This window comes from Sturnira hondurensis, unplaced genomic scaffold (genome assembly GCF_014824575.4).
Source record: "Sturnira hondurensis isolate 20B ecotype Veracruz unplaced genomic scaffold, ASM1482457v3 Scaffold0015596, whole genome shotgun sequence".
NCBI lineage: Eukaryota > Metazoa > Chordata > Mammalia > Chiroptera > Phyllostomidae > Sturnira > Sturnira hondurensis.
The window spans coordinates 14,576,285-14,598,411 of NW_028088227.1; positions in this window are offsets into that span (position 1 = coordinate 14,576,285).

A 22,127-nucleotide genomic window follows, 5' to 3' on the forward strand; every position below is an offset into this window, starting at 1 on the left:
TGGAAGACAACTAGGTAATTCCAGGTTTTTGGATATTCTGAATAAAATTGTTATAAACATTCACATATAGGTGCCTTCATAAAAACAAGTCTTTTTTCTTTGCACTAAATGCCTGAGTATAATTTTTGCATTATATGATAAGTCCATTATGATGATGAACCATTTCCCAGAGTATCCGTACCATTTTAAATTCCCACTAACAATTTATGGGTGATTCGGTTTCTAAAATCTCCTTCCATTTGTCTTCTCATTCTTAGCTTCTAGCTCAGCTCACCCAAAGAATTAAAGCACTATTCTAAGTGTATTAGATATATTAATCCATTAAATCCTCATAACAACCATATTAGGCAGATCTACACACTTTACAGATTTAGAAATTAAGTACAGAGAGGTCTAGTAACTTGTACGAGATTAGAAAGCTGTCAGGTGCCAATTCAACTCCTTAGAATTGAACCTGGTCAGGCCAACCCAGAGCAATGTTAATCTCGAAGCAGTCCAATGGGAGTGAACAATTTTATCAATACAAATTCACCCCCTGTGTCTGGATTCATTTACTTTCTATTTCCTTCTTTCATAATAAAATAAATTCCTTGCATTCATCTAAGGTCAGTATCTATATCATGCTTGGAACCAATCTCTGTTAGTTGTTCAAGGAATATACTTCTACAGTGGTGCAGCTTCTCTCATGTGTCCTCAATTTCCCTTTCACACAAGCATTATTATCACTTATAGCAAAACTTTCCCTTTAACTGTCTTAAAGCAGATAGCTGTCTTCTATACTTCTGGTGACCCTATAGTCCTCTGTAGTTACAACTCATTTCTCTCTTCAATTCACAACAAAATTCCTTAAATGAGACATTTATTACTTCTGGGGTCTACTTCTTCATGTTTTTACTTTTAAGGACGCTAAGCTTTTTCTCACTATTCACAAAAAGAGCTCTGGGAAAAGCTCTTAACATGCTATCAAAGTGAAAACAGTCATTACCTTTCCCAATCACTTATATTCTTGGCTCTACTCTCTTTCTCAAAGTATCATTTGCTTTAACTTTCCATTACAAGAGAGTTATCAAATTTTCTATACTCCCTTGGCTATTCCTTTCAATCACCTTTTGGGCTCCTTCAGTCTGGCCAAACCTCTCTGAAGGAAAGTGTAGCTAATGTCTCAACAATTATCTTTCTTTTCTTTTATGGACTTGCCCTTTTCCTAGACATGTTAATCCAGATCTATGTTAAAATACACTTACATACTAATAATTTTTAAATTTATATCTTCAACTTTAAACCCTTTACTGAGATCTTGAGTTGTATATCAACTGCCTACTGACATCTCTACATAAATACCAAACTGGCATCTCAACTTTGAAATTATTATTCAAAACGAATTACTTTTTACCACCCACCCTTTCCTAGTCATCCCAATCTTAGCTAATGACGCAAAGCCCAAAACTTACAAAATATTTTTTTATTATTCTCTCTCTCACTCTAGTTATATCTGTTGGCTACTTTCTAGAAAAGAGACGCTAAATCAAATGGCAGACTGCCATCTCTATGGACACTATGTTAATCCTTGAGATTCTGCATCTTTTATTCTTTTCCTCTTGCTTTTCCAGAGGAAACAGAAGCAGCCAGAGAGAAGTGGGATTATATAATATACTAGTATATATACTGTATATATATTGATAATAATGTCCAGTGTATTTACATTGTGCTTTAACTAATGTCACCCCCTTATCAAAAACTTCCTATTATCCAAAAAGCCTTATGTGAATTGACCCCCAGCCATCTCTCTGAATTTAACTTCTTCATTGTCTAGCCACAATGGCTTTCTAGGTAGTTTTTAAGCACGTTTAACCTCTCGTGTCCTGAGTTCCCTTGCCCAGATATTTTCATGACTATTCCAAAGATGCTTTCCTTAACGACCATAGTCAAAGTGATTCTCTATCACTGCTTCCTATTCTGTATGTTTATAGTCTCTTCCTTGCACTTACTACCTTAAGTTAAATGGTAAGTTATCTTTTGATTTTTGGCTTTTGTATTTATTGTCTGTCTTCTCACATGTATCTCACCCCCTTCTCTACAGAAAGTCATTTTTAGAGTCACTATGACTTTGTTTATCACTCCTATCCCAGTGTCCATTACTTGCCTTTTCATAGATAGCCTCTATTGTCAAATGATTAGAAACAGTCATTGGCAGGTATTTTTTAGGTCTATTAATATGGGAAACATACGTAGGCTACACCCATGTCATAAAATGTAAAGGTAATGTGCATCCATTTGTGCTCCCTTACTGCATGGATATAGTCTTCAGATACAGATTCAGTATTGGAGTTCCCACAGTCTTTACGTAGAACGTGCACACAATTAAAGACATGTGTGAAGCCTTCTGGATATAGACTCGCTTAAGAATTTCACGGTATTTTCTTTTATACTTTATAATTATCTGATCAAACTTATTTAGCATTTATTTCTACTTAATTCGCCTTCATATTATTAATGTTTCTAAAACTCTCACTACTTTGTTCTATTTGTCACTCATTTCCCATTGTTTTTATTCAGTATTGGTTGGCTTATTGTGACATTAATTAAATTATAAAATTAAAGTAAGTACAGTTACCATGAACAGATTTGGACACAATTCAAGGGTTATTCGGTGACCCACTGAAGAAACATCAGTAAGAAGGTTATGCTAATGAATCTTTTCCTAGTTCTTCTGAATCTTTAATCTGTAGCTCACTTGTAACCTAAGAACAACCCAGGGTTTTTGTCAATTAACTTAATTAATAAAATCTTATTTAGAATTGTTTTTGAATTAAATTTCATATTATAGTCATAAAGAAAAAAGTGACAACCTATATTTGGCCAATACTAAAAGACCAATAAGCTTATTTATATGAATTTGTAAAAAATAAGATTTTTTCCAAAATAATAGATTAGTCTGTTTTGAAATCACTGCAAACATCATATATTTAATTAGTTTCTTCTATTTTTCTCAGAACCTCAGAAGATACATGAGGCTCTAAATTTAGTTGGAAACTCAAGACTGACAGGTGAAATATTAACAAATGTACTAGGAAGAATCACTAATTTTTTTCAAAGCCCCACATAGCTGTCTTCTACAACCTGTATATTTTACAGTACATGATGAAATATTGATACAACTAAACATTTGCAATAATTAGTTTTCAATAAATTACTGTTTATACATAATTTAATTTTATGATGACTAATTTTCTGATAAATCAGTGAAAATGAAAATATTGCCCATTTGTGCCATATATAGAAATTCTGCTAATCTGTCTATAATGAAACAACAAATTTCTATGCTCAAGTAATGCATAAAAAACCAATACAAGAATATTATTGTATATGCTGTGTAAAACTCAATATATAATTCTTTCAGATTTATATGTAATAAATTCATTTAAAATCTTAATTAGTACTGAGAAAAAGTTACTTATAAACAGTTTTCCCCAGAAATCCCTTTATTCCCACTGGTAAGATAAACACTAAATCTTACAGAAATTGTGGGAAAGGCTCATTTAGATACATTTTTAAACAGTTAACTACATGGTTGAGGTTTAAACATGTGGCACCATTTTTAAGTTTTAAAAAAACTATATTTTTGTGTAAGTCCGGAATTATTTTTGTGGGGTGGTGGTGATGATTGGAGCATATAACAGAGTTTCCAGCCATTTGGAAGGTATTAGCTTTAATGTGTAGCAGACCGTAACGGTATTTGAGATCCTATCTTTGAAATCATCTCGTTACAAGTTAATGAAATACATACATCATTAAAGAGATACTATAAATTGTGAGCTTTCCTAGTTATACAAAACTAAAAACAAAAAAATAGTCATCTCTTAAGACCTAAAATGTTCTTCAACTATTTGTATTTTTTGAGGAAACTGACTCATATGACAAAAACATAACATTAAACTTTTTCTCTAAAAGTTACTTCAAGTTAAAATAATTGATTTTGCTTAATTTCTTGCCAGTTAGGGAAATACAAAGAGAACACATATTTAAAAGCCAATTAATTACCGTGTGTCAATGAAACATAGTTTGGAGAAGGAAGACCCATGCTGTGACCAAACATTAATGCATATCCTAGAGGTATCTAAACTCCCTGAACAGCTTGTAAATCAACTGGTTCACGTTTAAATCTTTAGTACATGAATCTTTATCTTGACAGAATATAGTACTGCATTTTAAATTGTATTCTGATAAGTTCTCTGATCATGCCTTTAGTTGATAAACCAAATATAATTATGCCTTCTTAGAATTAATGTTAGCAAATAATATCTGAGACCTCAAGCTAGGCATCCTCAAGTCTTGTCACAACGCAACTGTGTCAACATAGAAGATAAAATTGTAATGATTCCCTTTGGGCTAACAATATGAATTAATTTTAAAAAGGAAATTTGAAACACTTAGAACTGGAAAGATGGTTATTCATGAGCTACTTCAATCTCTGTATTATGGGAAAAAATGGTAAGTACAGAGAGCTTAAGTTAAATTCACAAGGTCAACAAAGGGGGCAGTAACATAAAATGGGGTAAAGATAGCCCCTTCAACAAACGGTGCTGGGAGAACTGGACAGCTATGTGCAAAAAAATGAAACTTGAGCACCAACTTAAACAATACACCAAAATAAATTCAAGGTGGATAAAAGACTTAAATATAAGCCATGACACCATTAAAGTCCTACAGGAGAACATTGGCAGGAAAATCTCAGATATTCCACACAGTAATATTTTTACTGATAAGTCCCCTAGAGCAAGGGACATAATGGAAAGAATAAACAAATGGGATCTCATCAAAATAAAAAGATTCTGCATGGCTAAAGAAAACAGCATTAAAATGAAAAGACAACCAACTGTATAGGAAAACATATTTGCCAATGATACCTCAGACAAAGGTTTAATCTCCAAAATATACAAAGAACTCACACAACTTCACTCTAAGAAGACGAGCAACCCAATTAAAAAATGGGCAAAGGACTTGAACAGACACTTCTCCAAGGAGGACATACAGAGGATCCAGAGACACATGAAAAGATGAACACCCCAATGTTCATAGCAGCACAATTTACAATAGCCAAGAGTTGGAAGCAACCTAGGTACCCGTCAGTAAATGAATGGATCAAAAAACTATGGTACATATACACAATAGAATTCTATGCAGCAGAGAGAAAGAAGGATCTCCTACCTTTTGCAACAGCATGGATGGAACTGGAAAGCATTATGCTGAGTGAAATAAGCCAGGTGGTGAAGGACAAATACCATATGATCTCACCTTTAATAGGAAGCTAAACAACAAAACAAACAAGCAAGCAAAATATAACCAAAGACACTGAAATAGAGAACAGGAGGGCAGTGACCAGAGGGGAGAGGGGAGGGAATTTCAGGGGAAATAAGGGAGGGATTTAGAGGAACAAATATGAAGGATATATGGACAACTAAGAAGGGTGGAAATGGGAGGGAGGGGGAGAGCATGTGGGAGTGGGATGGGAGGGGAGTAATAGACAGAAAACTGTACTTGAAAAATAATTAAATAAATAAAAATTTTAAAAAATAAAGTATTATTTGGCACTAAAAAAATTCACAAGGTCAAAATATTAGCTAATGATACTTTTCTGAGTTCTGATTAAGTGCTCTTTATCATTACCACCCAAAGGATTAGACGGTGTATTATTAAGAAACCAAGAAGTCCTTCAAACCTGTCATAAGCTTTCATTGGTCTTTAACCTATAAAATTCACTGCCCATAATAATCTAGGTCTGTATGAATGCTTCATCATTTGTAGCATCAGTAACTGATCAGCAGGCACAAAACAAAGGCAGCATGGGACAGAAAGGTGATTGTGCCTGGGTATCTTAGAACCATAGCTACCCAAGCTTCCTGCACTGCTTATTTATTTGTTTGTTTTTCTGTTTATTTATTTGGGACGTCACACGACAAGCCACTTGGATACAGGAGTGTGTGAGAAATTGATTTTTAAATCATATCGTCATGCAGTCAGCGAGCTTGTACCCAATGTGATCAACTGAAACTTTATGTTGAAATAAAATGTTTTAAAATTTATTGTTAAGAAATAAAATATAGATACAGTTGAAAATCTGTATATGTCTCTTTTTAATGCAATTTCCCAGTCTCCTGTATTTAGATGTAAGCATTACAGTGAATTTGATATTTATCATTTCTATGAATATGTCTGCTTTATCTTTTTACCACAAAAATATTTAGTATTGACATAATATTTATATAGTACTTTGGACTGCTATTTTTAATGGGCCTATGTATTTTTTTAATTTTATGTTTGTAGACACATTGTCTAGCTCTTTTCTTCCCCAATGACAATGAAAATACTACAATTCATTTATCCTATAACTAGATTTTTGTGATATTTCTGATTTTGCTATTACAAATAATACTAAAGGAAAACAGGTAAATATTTTACTAGACATATGAGTAAGAGTTTCTATGGTATATAAGCCAAGAAATGGAATTTCTGAATTTTAAGATAAATAAATCTTAAAAGTTACTGGATGCTGCCAAGTAGCTCTTCAGTGTGGTCACACAAGTTCATACTGTCTCCTTGACCATATGAGAATTCTTTGCCAACATAGTTTTGTCATATTTTAAATTTTTTTATCACTCTGATGTACATAACTTTTGTTTTAACTTGTATTTCTATGAGTACAAGAAACTTTTTATGATTATTGACCCTTTAGATTCCTTTTGTAAATTGCTCATATTTGTTTTATTTTTATTCAGTTTTTTCTTTTTCTATTTGTTAGCATATATCTTCATATTATATGGGTCTTAATTTTTGTGGGATATATACATACATATGAGATATGTATCTCCAATATGTATCTCCAATATCTCCTCCCAATGTGTTTATGGCCCCTTGTTAAACAGATTTATAATTTAATGTACTTCTACTTGCCTTTTGATTTATATTTTTAATATCTTAAGAAAATTTTCCTTTCCTGAGGTCATTGTTATATTCATTTATATTTGTTTATGAAACTGGTAAAGGTTTGTCTCTGATCCATCTGAAAATAATTTTGTATATATTTATTAAATAGATCATCTTCTTTCACTAGTCTGTAACTCCACCACTGAGATACATATTTTCTATATGGTCCGTAACACGTCTGTTTCAGGACCCTGTTACATTGCTTTATTTGTTGTGCTCTGTAATATTTTTAACATGTGCCTTAAACAAAAGAGGTTAACAAAAAATGTTGACAGTTTGCAGGAGTAATATTTCTCAATACACAACTTACTCTCCTTTTTCAAAGCGATTTGTCTATTCTTGATATCTGCTCTTCCCTATGAAGTTTATAATTTGAGGCAACAAGTATTTAATGAGCTTCTATAGCAACTCTTGCATTAGCAATGTTTTAAAAAATAAATGCAATGAATGCTGGAGTATACAATTTAATCCAGTTTGACACATGTACACATTTGTGAACTCTTTGCCACCATCCAGATATACATTTTTACCAATGTAAACATCTCGTTGTGCTACTTTGCACCCCATCCCTCCTTCCACTCCTGTCCCAGGCAGCCACTAATCTGTCCTCTCTCATTAGACATAAGTTTGCATTTTCCAGAAAAATATATAAATGTAATAATATAGTGTATACTATTTTTGCATAGCTTCTTTTATTCTGTATAGTAATTTTGATACTAAAATTTCAAAATCTGATGTTAATCCAGTTTATTGTATCAATAATATATTCATTTTTTAAATTTGAGTAGTATTCTACTGTACAGCTGTTCACAAATTGTTTGCTGTACATTCACTTGTGGATGAATATTTGGATTGTTTAGAGTTGAGGCTATTTTTCACAAATTTGCTATGAACATTTATGTACAGCCTTTATATAAAAATGTTTAAATGCTCCTGGATAAAATACCTAAGAGTATAATGCCTGGGTCATATAATAGGTATTTGTTTAACTTTTCCTAAATCTGACAAACTATTTTCCATAGTAGCTGTACTATGTTACATGCTCACTAGCATTGAGAGTTCCAGTTCCTCCATATTTCTGCAAATACTTGGTGTGGCAGGGATTAACTTTGGTGTTATTTTTCAGTTTAGTTGTATTCATTCAAACACAAAATTTATGTAAGCAGCAGCAAAAAGTTATGGATTCTCAGAGGTCACTTTTCCTTTCATAACTGGAGCAAAAGCCTTAGTTATTACCTTCTTAACCAGGTATGTGGGCATTTTTATCCCTGAATTCACTGAGGAATCTCATTGCAAAGGCCTCTACTTCGTGTGACGGCCCTTTTCTAAATCCCTAGCTTTCATGGACCAGAGGACTGAACTCCTGGCCTGCATGGGGTCACTAGATTACGGAGGCAGGTAAATCAACCACGCTTCTCACCTACTATCTCAATGAATTCTCAACATTCATTCCCACTTCCAGTTACCACAGTCTCTCTGGGAGTATGTTCTCTCTTTGAATTTTCTCTAAAAGCAATTGACCATGACTCATTTATTAACATTCATTTCCTTGTACCTTGACCAGTGTGGCTCAATCAGTTGGTTGGGCATTGTCCCTCAAAGATACAGGTCCCAGGTTCAATTCCTGGCCAGGGCACATGTCTGAGTTGTGAATGTGGTCCCAGACAGGATGTGCACAAGAGGCAACTGATCAAACATCAATGCTTGTCTCTCTGCCTCCTTCCCTTCCCTTCTCTCTAAAAATAAATAATTTAAAAATAAAGAATAAAATTAATGTATTTGTACTTATTATTTTGGTTAGTTTTACAGAAAAATAAAACTCCTAGCTACTTAAATATATTCTCCCATACTTGCCTCATAATAAATTAGAAAAATAATATAAGATAAAAGCTTTGGTGCATAACTATGTAGAAGAGCTAAGAGGTAGAAAAAATCCAAATGTTCACTGACAGATGCTCTATCAGGAACAAACAAAAATAAATAAATAAACAAAATGTGGTGTGTATATATATGTGTGTATGTATGTGTGTATATATATATATATATACACACATATATATATGAATTAATATCTCTCAAGCTTAAAAAGGAAATCCTGTCACATGCTACAGTATGAATGAACCTTGAGGACATTATGCTAAGTGAAATTAGCCAGTCACAAAAAGACAAATAGTATATGTATCCACTTATATGTGTGGATATAAGATGTCTAAAATAATCAAATTTATAGAAAGAGAAAGTAGAATAAAGATTACCATATTACCATGGGCTGGAGGAAAGGGGAAAGTGGACATATTATTTAATAGGCATAGAGTTTCAAATTTGCAAGAGAAAGTTCTGGAGATCTATTTCACTACAACGTGAATACACTCAACAATACTGTACTATATGCACTGAAAATGTTTAAAAATATGGATTTTATGTCTTTACCACAATAAAAATAAATAAAGCTTTGGGTAGTTTTCATTTCTATCAGCTTGAAGAAACTGTCTTCCTGTTTCTTCTGAAATAGGACTATTACTAATTTTCCCACAAACATTGGTACGCGTATTTTGCGAAGCTTTTGAGCAACCCCAACAATAGTTCCACTGTGATGGATTTCTGAATACTGAATGAGGCTGAGAGAATTCTAAAAGATTTGGACTCATTGTAACCTCCACTTACTGAAGTTCAGATTCCATTGCTCAAAGGGCAGACAAGTTTCCTACTTACCAGACGTTGTCAGTTGAAACCAGGGATTTTTATTTTTTTATTTTTTTGCTCAAAGGCAATGCTCTCTACATTTTTTTATTTGTAAAAAGTTCAGAGAAAAATGACTCTCTGTGAACTATGACAGTTTTTTTTATGGAACAATTGTGTATATTCAAATATAATTATCTTGAAACTACTCTTTAAAGGTAGTTACCTTCACCCACAAAATCATCCTGAAAAACCTGAAAGCATAGGAAAGCAGGCTCTGCTTTATTTATTTGAAAGCAATAGCAATACAAGTAGATTTACCAGAAATATATGCAGCATATTAAAATATGTGTGTTATTTCAGAAATGTTATATGCAATATCAAGATATGTGGCCCTTAATATACAATTAACTTTCCCAGGTGGGCAGTCATCTGAAGGTAGTTCCTCAGCCTTCTCCATTAACTTCTAATTAGGAAGTGTGTGTAGATGTTTTCTGAAGAAGAAAGAGGAATCCATTAAAAATCTCTCAGCATTTTCAGTTACTTTATTCCTTTGGAGCTATTGCTTCATAGGGTACCTCTCGGGGACGGTTTCTTGGATAAAGTCTGAGTTTGTACTTTTGAGTCCCTGCTGAAGTCCACTCAGCTGCAGAGAGTTTTAAGTCAGAATTTTAAGGAGAGAGAAAAAAATATCCTTGTCAGCAAAAGCCTTTCCATAAACAACTTTCAGGAATCTGGTATAGGCTGTTGGAGTGTCAGACTGTGTGGCTTCTCTTTTGGAGAACTTTTAAGGGTGGTTTTCACTCTTTTCAGAAACAGTGAGATCAAAGCAGTGAAATACTGTTTCCCCACCACCGGCCTTGGACCTTCAGTTTATTTTCAAGGTTGCTATTAATACGTTACACTTCACAAGAATTGTCTGTTGTTATGCTTCTGCTCTCTCAGGTTTTAGAAGCCAAGTGGCTAGAAATTTAGGAAGCATCAGATTTGTATTTGCAGCGTAAAATTATTTTTAGAAAACAACATTATTTCCTGAGTGTGGGAAAAAGAGAAACTACAAAATGAACTTGTAAAGTCGTATTCTCCCTTATAATCTAAAAGCTTTTAGTATGGCTTTAGATTATTTTCTCGGCATCCAGTTTTACCCACAGTCTAGATTGTAGGGTGGTTGCAACTTTAACTTGGCAGTGAGTTTAATGGATTATCTTCAACCTTTAGGTAGTATGATAGGTCTAAAATTTCAGTTGACTTTATATGACACTAAATAAATTGAACCACCATGAATTGCTTTAGCATAAAATTGCTCTCAGAAAAAATGACTCTCAAACTTGATAGTAGAGACATGAGGCAGGATATAAGTATATGACACTAGAAGGCATGTGTTCATTTGTCAGCTTCTCTACAGATGCCTCTCGTCCTTGGACAAGTCATTTATACTCTTTCCTCCCAAAAGAGCAGACACAGAAACAACTGCATCACCATTTTACCAGACTGTTATCACAATCAAGTAAGTATGTGAACAAAAGCAAGTTAAACTCGTAACATTTTAGAAAATGAAAACCATTACATTTCACGGTATTATCATATTTAAAATCTAAATATGAAACAGAGAACATTTTTGCCTCCTAGTTTCCTGATTGTTCATAGGTCACAGAAATTATTGGAAATTTAATTTTTAAAAAATACACATATATTATCAAGAAAAATACATGTATTCATAGGTAAACAAAATAATTGAATATAATTTCATGTATCCAAGGTGTGAGTGTCTGATTAATTTTAATGCCATATTCTATAGCAGGGGTTGACAATGAGACCTAGAGAAGTGAAGAGACGTAACTGAGGTCACACGGGCAGTTTGTGGCAGGGATGACACTTAAGTGTGTGCCCTCTGACTCACACTCCGGTACTCTCCAGTACTCTGTATTTGTAGACCAGGGTTACTGGTCAGTGGGTCTCACACAGACCTATTAATTTCAAAAGATAGCTCAGGTTCAAACACAAGACAGATCCCTTTCAATCCAGACACCATTTTTAAAAATCTGTTTTCTACATTGGGCTTCTAAATCTCCACTTTATGAAGAAAAATGTTTGGATATTATTGCCACAAAAGAATAACAGAATGATAGATATGATGTGGGAACAAAGTGATACTAGAGACAGCATCCCCTTTTCATTATCATGTCTTTTTTGGAAGAAAAACATAGCTCCCAAAATTATGAATTTCTTAAAAAAACACATGGTGCTTGGTAGTTCAGTTATAAGTAACCCTAAAATTATTAGAGAAATTGAACTCAGAATTGTAAAAACTCTCCAAATAATAATGCCAAAGCTTACACAATTTTACTGGAAAACTCTACCAAATGTTTTTAAAAAGAATTAACACCAATGCATATAGTCTTTTGCAGAAAATGTAGAATGGGAGACTTTCCAATTCATGTTATGGAGTTAGTATTGCCCTAATACCAAAAAGAAACAAAGGCAATATAAAAAAATAAATAAAATGAAACTACAAGCCAATATCTCTGGTGAATATAGGTGCACAAATCCTTAACCAAATAATAGCAAATAAAATTAAACAATATATAAAAAGAATTATACATGATGACCAAGAAGAGTTTATTGAAGGGGTATCAAGCTGGTTCAATATTTAGAAGACAATTGACTTAATTGTTTTTCTACAAGCTAAAGAAGAAAAATACATGATAATACCAACTGACACAAAAACATTTGAGAAAATTCAACAGCTATTCATGATAGAAACTCTCAGCAAATTGGACATTAGAGAAAAACTTCCTCAACAACGAAATACCTACATCTAACATCCTATGTAATAGTGATGGTTAAATGCTTTTACCCTGAGTTCTGGAAAAAGGTGAGGATATCTATTCTTATTCAGCATAATACTAGAAACTCCTGTCTGTGCAAGAAAGCAAAAATAATAGAAAATAAAATGCACAAAGATCATAAAAGAAGAAATTAACTGTCCGTATTTGCAGACTGCATGACTGTCCTTACAAAAAAAATCCTAGGGACTATACAAACATACCTAACTTTATCAAGGTCACAGGATATAAGACTACCATTAAAACATCAATTTTATCTTTATAAATGATCAGCATACAAATGAAAACCAAATTTAAAATATAATTCCATCTGCATTTATTCAAAAATTAAATACTTACCATCAATTTTTCTAAATAAATAACACTTATAAACTAACTAAAAATACATACTTGGGTAAAAATAAATGAAACATGTATAAAACTTGCGTGCTGGAAACTAAAAGCTTTTTTTAAATTTTTATTTTTATTTAATTCTTGTTCAAGTACAGTTTTCTGTCTTACATTCCCAGCCCTGACCCCCACCCCAGTGCTTAAAAACACTACTTTTTAAAAACCCAAAATCTAAATAATATGAAGATATATGCCATATTCATGGATTGGAACATTAAACATCATAAAAATGTCAAATGTCTTTAAGTTGATATATGTTCCAGGTAATCACTATAAAAATTCCAGCAAGGTATTTTACAGATGTAGATTAGATTATTCTGAAATTTTACAGAAAGGCAAAGAAACTAGAATAAATGTTTTAAAAGAAAGAATAATAAAGTGGAAAGAATATTTGTACCCAGTTTTAAGATCTTTTGTCAATATAAGTTTCCTTTTATTTTGACATTGAAACAGTGAAATGAAGTGGTTGTGGCCCAAATTGCAATATACCTATACTGATCAAAGTATGGGGTTGGCACACGGGTAAGCACATACGTTAATGGAACAGAATAGATAACCCGGAAATAAAATACACAAAAGTGCAAAAGCAATTCAACAGAGGAAGAATAGTTGTTGTCTGATACACCACAGGCAAACACAGACAAAGGAAGCCTCCCCTCCATCTTATACAAGTTTAATTCAGTCTAAACCAAGTGAACTTCACATCTTATACAAGTGTAACTCAAAATGGATCATTTTAATGTAAATATAAAACTTTTAGAATAAAAGAGAACATTTTTAAGAACAAGGGTTTGGTGAAGATTTTTTTAGAGATGATTAAAAGCATGACCCACAGAAGAAACAAACCCTGACAAACTGGACTTCATTAAAACTAGAGACTTTTATGTCGCATAAGACACTGTTAAGATAAGACTGAAAAAATTCACATATGACACATTTGACAAAGGATTTGTACCTAGAATCTATAAAGAACCTCAAATTCACCTGTAAGAAGGAAACAATCTGACTGGGGGACGGGCAAAGCAAAGATATTCTATCAAAGGGAATATATGGAAGGAAAAAGAACAAAGAAACAAAAATCATGACAAAATATTAAACATCCTTCACCACTAGGGAAATGAAAATTAAGGCCATGATGGGATATCATAAAACATATATTAAACAATTAAAATAGCATAATAGTGACTGTGTAAAATGCTGGCGGAGGTGCAATGAAACTGGAATATAAAATGATAGAGCTATTCTGAAAAACTTTGGTAGTTTCTGTAAAAAACTAAACATACACTCATCATATGACTCAAGAATCACCCTGCTGGGCAATTTTCCAGGAAAAAAAAATTATATTAAAACAAAACCCATACATAAATATTCATGGCAGCCTTATTTAAAACAGGAGGGAATAAAAACGGGAGACAATCAAAATGCCTCTCAGTAGGTAAACATTTCCACGAAATGTCATCTCCATGCCATGGTGCACCACAGATGGCCCCTTACTGATGGGGGACATGTTTCAAGACCCCAGTGGTCGCCCGAAACCTCAGATGCTATAAAACGCAGTACACACTGTTTGTCCTATACGTGCATAACTACAATAATGTTTAATTAAATTAGGCACAGTAAAAAGTTCACAACTTTAGTAATAAAATAGAACAATTGTAACAATGTACTACTGTAAACTGTATGTGAATGTGGTGTCTCCCTGATAACCAATTTGATAAGCAAATAGCTACTAAGGGACTAAAAGTTGGGGGCATGTAGAGTGTGGGACACGGGACAAAGGGATGATTCACGTGCAGGCAGGGTGACACCAGATTTCTCTAAGCTACTCAGGATGGTGCACCACTTAAAACTTATTATTTCTAGAATTTTCCATGCAGTATTTTCAGATCAAGGTAGACCACTGGTAACTAAACCTATGGAAAGTGAAACTGCAGTTCCTGGGGGACTCCTGAACTCAACAATAAAAAGTAACAAAGCTATCTATATTTACAACTTGAATAGATCTCAAAATATCTGAGTCAAAAAATACGCCAAAAGGTCACAGACTTACTGAGTTCATTTATATAACATTTTCCAAATTATAATATTAAAGACAGAGGACAGAGATCAGTGGTTGGCAGAGATTAGGCACGCCTGCAGGACAGGGGGTAACTATTTTAAAAGGAGGGGTGGCAGCAGGGAGATGTTCGTGCTGATGGCATCATTAGCACTAATGCATTGTAAATGCCAACCTTGATTGCAGTGGTGGCTCTACTACTATTTACATGTTATAAAATCATACAGAACCCACTAAAACATAAAAAGGGATTTCACATAGATTGAAGACTACAAAGCCAATACACAAGGTAAGCTTGATTTATACACACCAGCAACAAACTGGTGGAAGTGAGGTTAAGAAACACTGCCACTTACAGGAACATTAAAAACATAATATGCTCACCAATATATTTAATAACAATACCCAGGATCTTTATATTAAACATCTCCAACCCACAGATATATTAAATGAGGCCTAAATAAGTGAAGACATATACCATGTTTGGTAATTGAAAGACTCATAGTTAAGATGTTAATTTGATATGAATTTACTTATAAATTCAATGACATCCCTTTGAAAAATCTCAACAAGATTTTTCAGTAGGAAAAAATGGACAAACAGAGCTCTTTAATAGTGTGAAAAAAACAAAGGATCTAAAATAGTAAAAAAATTGAAAAGTATAATAAATTTAGAAGAACTATATTTTTATATCTGATTTTAAAACTTACTATAAAGCCACTGTAATAGATATGATGTAGTATATGTGTACAAATAGACAAATCAATGGAGCAGAACAGTATTTTAAACAACAAATGCACGTGTGCATGACCAATTACATTTTTTTACATATATGCCACCATAATGCAATGAGGAAAGGACAGACTCTTCAACCAATGGTGCTGAAACCACTGGATAGCCACATATCCAAAAACAAAATCTACCAACCAAACAAAAACCCTTGACCTCTATTTCACATCATATGTGAATTCATTTGAAATGGATGACAGACTTATACATAAAAGCAAAAAGACTGGAATACAAGTATTTATAAAGATGCTTAACATCATTAGGAACCAGAGAAATATTAATTGAAGGTATAGTGAAATATTACTTTGCACCCATTGTGACAGTTAAAATTTAAGAGATTTTAATCCTAATATAGAGAGGATACAGAACCACCAGAATTTGCATACATTATTCGTATATATAAAATGGTACCAGTACTTTGAAAAAAATGGCACTTTATATTACAGAGTTAAAAACATACCTATCCTTTGACCCATCAGCTCTACTCCTAAGGAAGATGGAAAAGTACATTTAGAAAAAAATACAAGGATGTTCATTCAAGAAAACTTCAGTCATAATAACTAATAAACTCAAAACAATTAAATGTCCAGGAATGGGAACAAAGTAACAAGTGTAATACATCCACACAATAGGATCTCACTCAGAAATTAAAGGAAGTGAAATGAAGCGCTGATACATACAACTTGCAAAATCTCAGTAACACATTGGTGAAAGAATCCAGGAATAATAGTGTTCATACTGCATCATTTAAATTCCATGAAGTTCAAGGACAAGCCAAATTAACACAAGAAGATAGTGATTGACTTTGGGGTTGGAAAAAGAAACTAAGTAGAAAAAGACAAGGGGAAACTTTCTTGGGTAAAAAAAAAAGTCCCTATCTTGTCATCATGGTTAACGACTGTACCTGTTTGCCTGTCCCTATACCAAGCTCACCAATACACAAGGTAAGCTTGATTTATACATAAACAAGGTCAGCTTGATTGATACATACAAACTGTGTACTTTAAATTAAGAGATTTTATTGTTCATAAATTAGACTAAAATAATCTTTCACAAAGGAAAAAATATCATGTTCCCAGGCGTTCATCAACTGTAAACTGGTTACTGAATGCCTATTGAATACACCTCTAACCACTATTACAATTGGTAATGTTGGTTTGTGAAGGCACTGAATTTCTATTTTGAATTACCCTGTTTAAAATATGAAAAACAAATTCTCCAAATTCAAATGAATAATTTATATGTGTTCAAATTGTTAAATGTAATGTGCCACATTTGGTATATGTTTTCTTTCCTTTTTCTAACAAGCTCCACAGAACAGACTGGGCCAACGTGAGCCGTCACAGAACAGGGAAAGAACACTGGACCTGGAGTCAGATGACCTGAGTTTTCTTCTAGCTGCAGCATTTCCTGACTCAGTGTGACAAAAGTTCCCGGCTGGCTATCACGACTGACACTCCCTGACACTGGAAGTAGGTCCTGAATATGGAGAACCACCAGGACACGAAGCGAGTGCCTACTGCCCTAGGGTCCTCTCAGGTGTTCACTTCAGGACGGTAATAAGACCCTGGAACCTACAACACAATGTAATCATTCCCATTCCTCATTCGCTTTCAGCCTGCTGAACCTGCTGTGACTTTGCTTGAACATGCAAGAATTATTCTGTTTCATCTTTAAGGCTCTGATGAAACCAATCACATGCTTCAATGCTACCTTTAAAGCTGTTGACATAAAGCCAAAGTGACAAGGCAGAAGAATAAATGTCATCCCTCTTTCCTCTTGTCCCCTATTACACAGAAACATCTCCATAGCTTTACACTGATAATTTCCTTCTTAATCTGACATTTTGCAAAATTTATGATTGTGTAGCTTGAAAACTATAAGACTTTCACCACCTCTGTACTTTAGATGTATTTGCCTTAATGTGTTCCTGTATGAAAGCAAAACAGTTATATGTATATATACACAAACATACTTATACATATGCTGAAGCATATTCACATGTATACAAATATATACAAATAAACAATTACAAATCCCTTCATATAGTTTTTCATCATTCAATGCATAAATATTTTCATAGTCTGTTATGTAAGGTTATCGTGGTAAGCCCTGGGAATGTGGTTATAAGCCAGAAAGTCTACTTTTCTAGATTAATAATAACTAATATTTATATCCATGCTCAGCACTGCTCTAAATTCTTTGCCTTTTCTAGAATTGCTTAATCTTTGTTATCCTATATAAAAGGCATTATTTGGTTGAGATTCAGAAAAAGACAGAAAGAAAAACTTAATCTAGCATCACATAACTAGGAAACAGCAGAGCCAGACTTTCAACACAGGTTGTCCAAGTAAGGGATGGGCAACGAGCTTCCAAGTAAGGGATGGGCAACGAGCACACCACGCTTCCCTGCTTTTGTACCTTATCTCATGGAGCTAAAGTAGGAAAAATATTGACTAGTTATGATGAGGCTGAAATAAGCAGATATAACTCAAAATGTGTTTTCTTCACAGTGCCTGAGATATTTCTCTTATTTCTTCTCCTATTATTCAAACAATTCCAATTTTTTAAAACGGATTCCTGTTTTCACAATGAAAATAATTCTTGGAAGTCTTTAATAGAGGTCCACTTTTCTTTTCCTAATATGTACCTGAGACCAGATAAGACCAGATCAGAAATTTTAACGGGATGACTTTGCTCAATGAGGGCAAGATGTAACTGTAGAACACAGAATACTTTAGGAAAAAATGAATTTTGGTAGAAAATATCATCGTCAATTATTCACCACCTTTCTTCTGTGTGACACACCCTGTCCATGTCCACATGACTCACAGAGCTCCCTGGTGAGAACGACTACTTTGCTTGCATCGAGTTAACGAAGACTTGGCCATGGGACTTGACAATGATAGGCTGGAAGTGTCGTGAGCCTCGCCCAGCAGGAGCTTTCTAGTTATCTCACAGTTCTGCAGTTGTTCCTTCCCTCTGACGTAAGAAAGGTACCCATGTTCTAAATAAAGATAGTCCAGTTGGTCTGGATCACATATTGAATATGCTCCCCTCACATATAACAGAAGAGAGAAATGAACCCCTGTTCCAATAAGCCTGTAAAATTTAAATTAATTGGTTACCACAAAATAATCTTACAAAATCTGAAAGATGCAGTTGACTTATCTTTTCATATTCCTTCACGAAGAGTTTTCAAAAAAAGAGTGCTATTAAAAATCCTTCCATTTCAAGTGAAAGAAAGTCACCTAAAATAATTTAGTTAGAAAAAAGCATAATTGCAGTACCAATAGATATATGATAAAGTCAAAGCTGGGTGATACAAATGACTGGAACCAAGGCCTTGGACATAACCTGAATTTTTTCTGGCATCTTGCTGCTCTATTTCTGTGTATGATAAATTCTTTCCTCTTCCTCATTCACTTTTCTTCTTCTCCACCTCCTCCTCTCTATCTCTTTTTCTCTCTCATTTCCCATCTCTTCTATCAATATATTAGCATTTTGAACCTCTTTCGTCTTCCAAAATACCTGTTTCTGATCCTTTGTTGGTCTCCAGCTGCTCCGTTTCCTTTGCTCTGAAAAACAGGTGCATTTTCCGTCTCCATTTCCTCATTTCCCTTTCCCTCCTCTATTTATTTCAATGTCTTTTCCCCAGTCACCAAGGACCACCCAATTTCCAGTTCCAATTTAATTGATCCCTCAGCAGATTTTAACTCTGTTGACAATATCTTCTTTCTCAAAAACACATTTTCTGCCTATTGCAGTTACAGTTCCCAATTTCTTCCTACTTCTTTTGCTCATTCTCTTTTATTCTATGAATCTTTTCTCCTTCCCCTCACCATGAAATATTGGGCTTTCCCCCAAAGTTTCACATGGTACATTTTCTCACTTGACAGAGAGTCCCTCGGGGAGCTCACCTATGTCCTTGGCTTACCCTTCAGCACATGTGACAATGATGTACACACCTATGGATCCAATCCAGACCTCCCTTCTCACCATGTGAGGAGACAAAGAAAGCACTTCCTTCTAAGGGTAATTGCAAGGAATCACCAGGCTTATATCTAACCTTATAGCAAGTCCTATAGGGACAAATGTTAGTACACTTCTACAAAAGCCCTTTATTTAAATATCATTAGCCCCAAAGAACTTTTCATAAATCCTCTAAGATATATAGCTGTAATCAACTTCTCCCGAACTACATGCATTAAGTATGGGAGGAGGTGTTTTTTTCACACACAAAAAATAGGTGCTTTTGACAAGAAGAGTGAATGAATTCTGGGCAGGAGTATGTAACAGTTGCCCCCTGCACACTGTGATTCCACCAGAGATAGCTCAGTTCTAACTCTTGACATGGCCAAAATCTGACAAAGAGGCAAAAGAGGCAGGTAACAAATTCCAGTGGTTGTTGTGAGAAGAGCAGGTTTTGAAAAAGAAAATAACGGAGGCTAGAATCTCCTAGAATGTCCTAAGTCATGAATGCCCTGTGTAGGTGACAGCTATGAGGAGTGGGCAGAGGACAATATGCGGGAAATCCATGCCGGGGGAACAGTCGTGCGCAGAAGTCTGAATGGGTGGGTGAAGCTAACAGCCAAGGGAAGCAGCAACACAGGAGACGAGCAGGAAGGGAAAGCAACACACCGAAGGGAGGGATATGACCACCAGCGTTTTCAGACACGCTGTCAGAGGCAGAAAAGGACAAGGTTAGCAGAGGCCAGGATCTGAAAACAAAGGAACCGACAAAGCATGCCAACATAACGTGTTTATATACATGCAGAATAATGCGATATGATCAAAGGATTGGTTAAGCCAGTATATTTTGACCATTGATTTCACTGCTTTAGCACCAGGAACTGATTCTGTTGTCAACAAGCCTGCCTAGTGGATTGTTGGCACAGTTAAGTGTCTTCACTCTCAATTATGACAGGAAATACTGATGTAAGTTCAGCACAATAGTAAGGTTATATTTAGCCCCAAAATGCTGGGCACACAAGTCAAATAGACAGGAAGTCTGAGGTAAAGATACAAATAAGTATAAAAATGAGGGATATTTAAGTCAATAAAACCAATAACTCCTTGGGGCTAAAATCTCGGACTTAGCATTTTAGACGGGCAACAAAGAATTAATAAGGTGCAGGTATTGTCATTGGGATAGTACAGGAGGCTATCCTGAATAGCTGGAGTCAGTATTCAAAAAGGAAGGCCAGGAGAGCAATTTAGGTTTAGGTTTAAAATGTGGCTGGCTAAACGGATTGACAGCAGGTGTGTGTGCTACTGTCCAGTTTCTTCAAGATCAGCTGGAGAGGCTGTCGTGTGGCCAGGTAACTGAGAGAGTGCCCTATGACATGCCCAACAATTAGTGTGCTGTGAGATATGGACTGTTGGTTCAGTGAGGCTTACATGATAATGTTGTAATGCCTTTAGAGTAGATAATGTTATACTGGGGGTGGGGCTAGAAAAGCAGAGGTCTTGGGAGCAGAAGGCAAAAAGGAAGAGGGAGAAGGGAGGGTAGCTCACAGCAGTTGCGGCTGAATTAGGAAAGAAGTGATGTGGCAGTGGATGGGACTATAGGAGGTGGAAAATACATTTAGGCTTTATACATAAAATCTGAACTATATGAAGGCTTTATATGAGACTTAAGGTTCTACCCAGAATGAGTCCAACTATTCCAACTTTGGGGTTGAGGTCTTTGTAGGGATGAATCCAGGTTCAGAGCTGATGTCATCATAAGTCCATAGACCTGCAGGACTGAGGTCACTGCAGGGAGAGAGGGGGAATACAGCAGTGAGGGTGAGGTCATTAACAGGATACCATACCTGAGTTCTTAGATCAAGGTGGATGCGGTTAAGACCTTGTGCCAGGGCAGGATTCTAAAGGTACTCCCATGGGTAGTCAGGTGACAGTGTACTGTGTCCCTTCAGAGGGACAATCATGGAGGAATTGCTGGGAAGGACAGGGCAGGTATTAAACGAGACAGACTAGAGGATGAGTCTATATGGTGACTAGCAGTTGGAACTTGGGAAACGTTCCAGAACCTGGGCTGGAGGGTTACGAGGTTAAACTTGCTAGTGCCAAGCAGGGAGTATGTGATGTTTCTTAGCTTCTACAAACGGTACAGAGAAAGAAGAGAAAGTTGGAGCTTGAAAACTATCAGTGATCAAATATCAAAAGGAAATCAGATCCCCTCTATTACTGTTATGCCTTTTTAAGGATTTGAAAAATACAAATGAATTTATGGAGATTAATTCCTCATTTCAAGTGTCATTTTAAATACTGCTTTAGAATTACAGTGGAGTTATAACATAACTTATTATAACAAAATGGCATTTTCCCTTAATTAACCACAGTTTATAGACTAACAAAAACTAATAATATTCAGACAT